This window comes from Eurytemora carolleeae, unplaced genomic scaffold, assembly GCF_000591075.1.
Source record: "Eurytemora carolleeae unplaced genomic scaffold, Eaff_2.0 scaffold323, whole genome shotgun sequence".
Classification (NCBI taxonomy): domain Eukaryota; kingdom Metazoa; phylum Arthropoda; class Copepoda; order Calanoida; family Temoridae; genus Eurytemora; species Eurytemora carolleeae.
In genome coordinates this window covers 247837-256527 of record NW_019396331.1, presented here as the reverse complement: position 1 = coordinate 256527, position 8691 = coordinate 247837, and the positions used below count along the sequence as shown (strand labels likewise).

Below are 8691 nucleotides of genomic sequence, written 5' to 3'. Positions count from 1 at the left end.
GAAAATAAATGATAAGAATTTTTAAGGTTTAAATAACAATTTTATATTTTAAATATTTTTTTTCTACAATCATTTATTATTCGAGTATAATTTACATATTTCCTTGTTTGTTTGCCTGCACAAAGGAATTTTATGTTTTTTAATTGTTATTTTTTGATAGTCTATATTTTTTCTTTTTGTTGTGATTGTCTAAATATTATCTTTAAAAAGGACCTATATACAAGGTCCTGTAATGTCGCAAATATTTGATCGTCTTCTGTATAGAATTATATGCAACACAATCTCAATTTAAGCTTCCTTTCTAAGATTCATGGCAAAAGTTGTCAGTACATATTTTATGAGATTTTTTAGATAATAATATTTACAGGATTGTGGAGAAAGTATATTTTACAAAAAAAAACATGTTTAATTTTTTTTGAATTTGTTCCCCTACATTTCAATTTTTTTGAACCATAAGCGTGAACCTTGCAAATAAAATTGAATGTGCTGTGTAAAAAGCAATGATATATATAACCTCAGCAAAGATTTATGAATCAAAATTAAAAAACATTATATTACTACACTACACTTACATACTCGTTTTATTTCAGGTGGATATTTTGTCTGTTTTAAAACATGTCTAAACTTTTTCTTAGAACCTATCAATAAGATATTTTATACAATAACAAAATTTGCGTTTCTATATTTCCCATGAAGATGGCGATGCCCCCCCCCCCCGCGCCTCAGTTAAGAATAATAATTACAACAATTGCAAATTGTAATCCGACATTTAAATTCAGAAAGATTGTTATTTTTTACAATGGTCGAGGACGATCCATGGACTAAAGGACTAAAAGAGGCAATAGCCCATGGGCATATGAATGTATAGATAAGTATTTAAACATAATACAGTTAATAACAGTAAAAAAAGACGCGGCCTGGATTAAGAAATACTAGATTACACGTCGAAAAGTTATTGCATGCGACAAATTTTTTTTTACAGTGAACATAATTCCTTCGAAATCATAACTCATTAATATTAAAAACATACCTTTATTATTATAGGAAAAGATACGTGATGATCATATTTTGTTATATGTTGCTTATATTATTTAGAGATCAAGTTATAGAGATAAACAATTATTCCGGATGCCCCCTTCCCTTTCTTGCGCCCCTCCCCCCCTCCTCCATGTGGAAATGTACCAGTCCTATTGGGGGCCCCCGGCCCCGGCTCGCAGCACGCCACTATACTCCGAGGGAAGGATTTACTGTTGTTTAAAGTGAATTGTTTTAGCGAAATATTCAACTTTTAAAGTCTTCCGAATTCTGAAATTTAGTGCAGAATTATTCAGTTTACATCGGCGCTTCTTATTATCTAAAAAAATTGAATCCGCATAAACGGGTTGCAAAGATATTTGCGGATTTTATGTTTGAGTTTTAATGCAAGAGGTTTAGCCAGAGCAGAGGTAGAGAAGCCATGATAGTTTGAGAAGTTGCCGTGTCTCACCGCTAGGGGCGACACTAATACAGACTAAAGTGCAACTAGACAAATCTAAGTTTGTTTCTCCGACTCAAAATCTTGTTTAGAGGCAAATCCACTAAGATCTAGACGAGGTAAGTTACTTTTTTATTATACATTCAGTATATTAAGGCATGCAGTTTAGTAATTTATTAAAATTTTGGGATGCCAAGATAAAATATTTTATGTATTAGGCCATTGAAAAAAATAAATTGTATAAAATTGAGAGATGAAACGCCGTTGGGTTGGTTCGCCTGCAACTAGTAATAGTCAAGATAAGTCGGACTTTCTGTTAAAACACTAAGAAATAAGAAAACTTTTGACCAAATTGAATATGTTTTTAAATTTAAAGAATATTTTAAAGATAAAGAGTAATAATGAAACATTGTAAATGGTTTAAACCGAAGTGCAACAGTATAGAAAAGTCCGAGTTAATCTACAAATGTTGATCACACGTCTCTTACAGCTGGGGGTTCTCTTTCTTTCTCTCTCTCTGTGCCGGCCTCTCACCTTTATTCATAAATTACATAAACAATTATTTAATTTGACAGCCACCCATTTCCCCCGCCCAATTTGATACTTTTTTTTCAAAGACCTTGATTTTTTATTTGACTCACTTGAACGTTATCGGCATTTATTGAACTCCATGGTTGAAAACAAAATTATTTTATCAATTAACTGAAATAAAAAGTAAGAATAATTTATGAGTTATAATCTTCTTCTGTTAAATCTTGCATTATCTAGTTAACTCAGTAACATTTAAGTTTCATATCCAGAAAGAGCAAAAACAAATAGTTAAATTAAAAGCGTCATTTGATTTATTTTTTTATATAATTAGAGAAATTTAAGAATTAAGTACTTGTATAATAAATTGTATATAATTGTAAAATTTATATCAAAACAATCCCCCTGAACTTTATTAAGGTTGTGCACACAAATATGTTCGTAAGACGACAACTAATACAAATTGCCTGCGTAAAGTATTGTAGAGATAAAAATTTATTTGTTAAAAAATGCATTTCATTTCTGACATGAATCTTGGGTCATATTTCGAGATTTATATAAACCTTTAAAATGTTTATAAAATGTGCAGATTATATTTTTATAAATCCATATCTAGGCGTAAAAAGATGTTTTCCAAGGATTGGGGTAGGGGGTAGCGACATGACCCATTTGACCGGCTATTTTAATGATTGAATCTTGGGCATCTTTAAAAAAATAAATGTCGCCTGTGTTTCGAGAAGGAGGGAGAGGACTTAGGAGCAATTAAAATTTTAAGCTTGAATTCATCAAATCAGACCTTTCAAACAATATATGTATAGTTTATACAAGGGTTTCAAACAATATATGTATAGTTTATACAAGGGTTTCAAACAATATATGTATAGTTTATACAAGGGTTTCAAACAATATATGTATAGTTTTACAAAGGTTGAATTTGGTTAATTTTGCGTTTATCTTTGGTTTGAAACGTTTTTTTCAAATTTTTTGTTTGTCTTTGGTTGTAACCTTCTTTTGTCGAAACTTTTTGTAATGGGTTTAACATTTTTGTTAAAATCGGATACTTTTTGTCTTTATATAACTTTTTTCTGGTACTGTAATGTAAACGCAATCTAAAGTGGCCCTTCGTCAATAGAGTGGCATGTGTGATTTACGGTGGTACCCTTTAAACTTTTGCAATTACATTAAGGAATCTTTTTAAAACATGGTCATTTGTACTTCAACGATATTTGCTAACAAGAGCTCGCAACTTTTGAATTGACAAAATCCAATCTTTAAAACCCATTTAAAAGAACTATTAATGAACATATTATTGAACATTTTCCACAAACTCCAATTTTTTAATTCCTATTCTTTGCAACCTGATGGTGTAAACTTTTGGTGTTCCAAACTTAGACTATATTTGATCATAACAGAAGTCATGGCTTGAAATATCAAAGGTCTGCATCTGGTTGCAAAGTGTTTGTTTCCTTTGTTCACATATAAAGAAATTTAATGTGGCATGGGATTAAAGTTGTCATCATGGGGTTTCTTATGGACTGTATTTCCCTTGTATTTGGTGCGTTCTAACTGAGCTGTGCCACGCTAATCTGTAATTTTTCCACAAAACCATTTTGTCATATCTTTATAACAAAGCTTTTCGGCCTTCGTTCTTATATATTAAAATATTTATAAGTTCGCTAAAGCTGGCCAAACGGCTGGACCAAATTTGCTAAAATGTGTTGAGGGAACCTATGGGTAGATTAAGAGTGACCAGGGTTTCCAACGCAAGTGGATTTTACTTATGCGCAATTGCGACCCTATAAACTCCAATTGGAAACACTAGGGGTGAAATTCCACAGGCAACGCCTGGCACTTCACCTAAAATAATAATTTAATAACAAGTGCGGGTAAACCACTGGAGTGATTATTTAATTATGAGTAAAAATATATAACCAGGCAATGCCGGGTTTTAACTTTAAAAATTCCGCGCATGAGACACAACAATTGTGCAGTGTAAACACATCCCTTTCAATTCAATTAATGATTCATAAGTTTCATAGTAAGATTATTTGCTTTGTAAAAACATGAAATACAACTAAGTATTACTATAATGCCGTCTTCCTATTTCATTTTTTCTGTTTCTCATTGTAACCCTTAAACAGAGGGTCACTTCAAACCTTTAACAGAGGGTCACTTTAAACCTTAAACAGAGGGTCACTTTAAACCTTAAACAGAGGGTCACTTTAAACCTTAAACAGAGGGTCACTGTAAAAATACATTAACAGTCCCTTGAATGATAAGTAAAACACAATTATCCATATAGAATGTATCATTTACATATTCCTTGTGGTGGATTTAATCTTGAATTTTCCACAAATCTTCAACTGTCCTCCCCCTCATATGCAAAAAAAAATTTAAAGTTCTAAAATTGATTTTTTGTATTGAATTAATATTTTTGTTTAGATTAGATGGTTCTCCGAGAGTTTGTTTACTGCTTCCCTCCATGTACAGGATTAAATTAATTTACAGAGAACCAACCACGCATCCCGGTAAGTAGATAACAGCACTATGTTTCAAGTACACAACCCCCGTCCATAAAAAATAAAAAATAGATACAAATATTTCGTTAATGATTTCTAATAAAATTGGCGAAAAGTTGAAAATCTGAAGGTGAACTTGGATTTCCATATGTTTCGCGTCATTGCTTAAGAAATTAATGAACATTTAGTAAACAAAATTAAAACCTCGTCTTTGAAAACACTGTGTTTTGTGTGAATTAGTTTCCAATATTGGTAATTCTTAAATGTGGTCTGCCCTTCGTGTGTTGACTTCGAGGATATTTAGAAAGGAATTGAACATTTTGCACTAAATTTCTAATTTTCTAATCATTAAAACTTTGCAACCTGTTGTTGTAGATCTTTTATATTTTAAATTTTAATTTCTGATTTATCAAACAAGTTTATCAATCAGACGGTTAAAGTTTGAAATATTAAAGGTTTACACATCAGGTTACAAAGATATTGGGAGTTTCTGAACAAATCTAATTTTAGATAAACGCTTTTTTTCTGATGGACATTCAGCATAATTAAATTCTAATATCAACAATCATTTAAAACTGAAAAATAATTAAGTTTATTTGTTCAAGGTAGTCTAAGTGCTACATGCATGCACAAAAAGTATAAAATCATGCCTATCTTATACTTCAAATTGTCTCTGTTCGTCTTTTTGGTTTAATTCTACATTTTACTTGATTAACTTGAGTGTAGAAGTGCATTCGACTAGGATTATATTTTTTAATTTTGTTGTTTGTTGTACAGTGGAGTCCATAAAATAATTTTCTTAAAAATGAATGAGCTAGCTCTGATGCAGTTAACATTGATTTAGTAGATTCATTTAAACTAGTTTTTTATTCTGGATCAATATTTTTTCTAGTTTTGCATATTAAATTTTTAGATTAGGACATGAAGGCCATTTCACAAATATCCAGTTTTTAAGAATTCGCCAGAATGACGATGAACCGATATAAGTAAACGAATGAATAGATGAATAATCAAGGATTTAATATTTGATAATTTTTCCTTTTCCCTTTTCTTTAAAAAAAAAATATTCTTTTCCTTGATGATAAGAAAAATATGTTAAACTGGTGGATTATGAAGTATACTAATTGAAACAATTGTTGGATTTCAGGTTCAAACTCATCTCTACCCTCTTTTCTATCTTCCAAATAGTCTTTATACGAGGATATACGAGTATACTTGGTTTGATCCTGAGCTTTGAATTTAATACAGCCAGGAATAGCCTCGTGTGTCCTTAACCTAATCAGTAGACGTAACTTTAAAGTAAATCATCCTCAATTGTTAAAATAATGGAATGTTCGATATACAACGGTTCCCTTTAAACCTCTAATCAATTAAGGATGAATGAGAACTCCTTATTTTTATATCTTAAAATTTCTTTAAGATTATGGAATTTATCCTACAGAAACAATGAAGTAATTTAGCATAAATCCTTTAAATACCGATATATTCTGCTTTGTTAGTTCTTATCATCGACATACAAGTTGACTCAGACATGTATATTGTAACCTTACAAGAGATTAAATCAAAGCTATTCATTATAAACTGGAAATCATTTTTACAACAAATAATCAAATCAAATATTTCCGATTCATGTCTAAAGAAACATTAGAAAGAATCAAACATAATTTTCACTATCAGACCCTTTTTAGGAAATAAGCTAACACTGGTCAGTAAGATTTCAAAAGTTAATCATTATTTTTGAAAACTGATGAATTATCTAAAAACGATAATCTACGGTTCTGACGCAAAACTTTGCATGCGTACATGTCACCACATTGCGTATTGTATGTGTGTGGAATATCCTTCGTTTGTTAGACACGGTTGGGTAAACGCAAAAATTAAAAAATCAGCGTCTTAATGCACGTTATGTATATAGTTTATAGGTTCATTTAAAATTTCCGAATAAATGTATATTTACTATTGAGAGCTTTTTTTCTGCGTATTTTAAAATAAACTTGTCTGTTCTTCAAGGGAGTGTTCGGGAAAAGGAAAAAGGATGGTACAGGAAAAGTCGATGTCAAAACAGTTATTACAAAATCCCCCTAGATCTGGCATTTCCAAAATGTGGTCTACCTTTTTTATGTCAACATAGCCGGAGATCTTAAGAATTTCGTTCAATTTATGAAATGAAACCAAAATTGTCGAAACCTGACCAAAATTCTTCATGTTAAAGGGAGTGTTCGCGAAAAATTAAAGGGGGTTTAGGCTTAATGCGATAAAAAAGCGCTTTATGATCGCTACTAATCTTACTTCTATCTGTTGCGTCTATAAGGAGAAAATTGTTAAAGACGTCTCATACAGAATAACATGGCGTCCATACAAATTGAGAAAATTGCAATATACAACTTAGACCGTAAAAAAATCAATTTTATTTCAAACAAATCATTCAGATATTACAACCTATAGTCATCGATTATCTTTCGCCACATTTGTATATGTTTTAATTGTTATGATCTGAGAGTTACTTATAAAAACATTTATTCCTGTTTCGAGGATTTTTGGTAATGAAGACGACATTTTCATTGATTCCAGGAATGTTCGAAAACAAGTTGTAAGCTAAATATTATTTAAAAAAAAAATCAAAACTAGTATGAAATTTTCATTTTTCGCGAACACTCCCTTTAAGGAAATCATTTTTGTTTTGCTGGTTTGATTAAGTTACAGTAAAACCCATAAAACTGGTGACTATGAAAGCGATATTTAAGCAATTATGAGTATTTGATGATGCTATAAAGCAAAAAATTTTACTAGTTGCGTACAAACCAATTTGTTAAGTTAAATAGTTCTGTGTCAACTCCACAATTTCTGTATTCATGTTGTTTGGAGGATTTCAAGTCATAACTAGAGTTTAACAGTCGTCTTTCTATTTCATAGTTTTATGGTTCTCAGTGTATAAGTCAGCACACAATCTCTTCGTCTTCAATCCACGAAGGAAATCTGGATATTTGAATATCTCTCTCTTGTCTATTTCACGAACACTCCCTTTTCAAGCAAAGTTTAAGACAGTTCTAATTTACCAAACGGATGACAAAGTTACAATGTTTGGGGTTTCAAAGTTAGTTTAAGATTATTTGAAAAATGAAAGGGGGGGTGGGGTATTTAGTTCTATGTACAGGGTGTCCATCATCATATTATATGGTTAATTGGTCAAATTCACGATTTTCGGGACTATACTAATCAGGTAATTTAAGAAGATTGAATCATTTAGAGAAATTGAATAAGGCTAATATAAGAATTTTCTTGTGGAAAATGCTAGGTTTTTCGAGTATTATGTGTTTATTTTTGCGTTAAAACTTGGAGATATTCTAATATGATATAGGACGCTCTGTATATATATAAACCTCGTGCAGATAATAAGTTTTACTATTAAAGAAATAAGTTTGTATTCAGTATTTCATAAATACAGGGGACACTTTCTCTTTTAGACTAGTTCTGGCTTTTCAGAATTTTATTTCAACTTCCTATTCCTTTACATCAAATCAGCACCAAGGGAAAATAGGGTATTTTTTACTCCTTATTTTCATACGTTTATTCAATTTATCGAATTGAAAACAAGGGTTTTCTGAAAAATACTTGATTTAGATAAATTCTTCAATACACTTTAAACCTTGTAAACATTTTTCTGATACTGCTGAAAATATGAAATAGTTATTTGTTAAATTCTTTTTTTTTGTAGTTATTTCTAAAAAGTGATAAGGATGGAAAATTTTATACATGCTTTTTATTCCCTAAATTGTGGAAAATAAATGATTTTTAAGGAAAAGTAAATACATTTTTGGGTAAAAAGTAGAAAAAGAATGAAAAAACTTGCATTTTAGTGTTTCATTTTTTATTTTTCATTTTTCCCCACGGATCTTTAAAAATCACCCCCCCCCCCTCAAAAAAATATACACCCCTGAAAAATACAATAGCCAAAGCAAAATTAACTATAACTTTAATAATCCACCCCAGCGCAAGCTTTATTAGTAGAACAGGAGATCCCAATAATACACCAATCAAAAACTTTATTTTTACAACCCTTCAGTAGTTTCAATTTCTTAACGTTTCAACGCAATATTAAATTTAATAGATTTTGAATCTTTTCCAAACAAGGGCTTGAACTGGCATGTGTGATTTACGGTGGTACCCTTT

The 8691-nt window shown here is 30.7% G+C and overlaps 1 protein-coding gene across 1 annotated transcript in view; it reads left to right on the top strand.

The window, feature by feature from the left end:
* The first annotated feature begins 1219 nt into the window (after positions 1–1219).
* The window catches only part of LOC111701081 (uncharacterized), a 22148-nt gene continuing 14676 nt past the window's right edge, over positions 1220–8691 (top strand). Inside the window, exons 1-2 of the mRNA XM_023472225.1 lie at positions 1220–1593; positions 4445–4530. The gene's annotated coding sequence lies outside the window, so the exon portion shown is untranslated. The remainder of the gene's footprint in view (positions 1594–4444; positions 4531–8691) is intronic.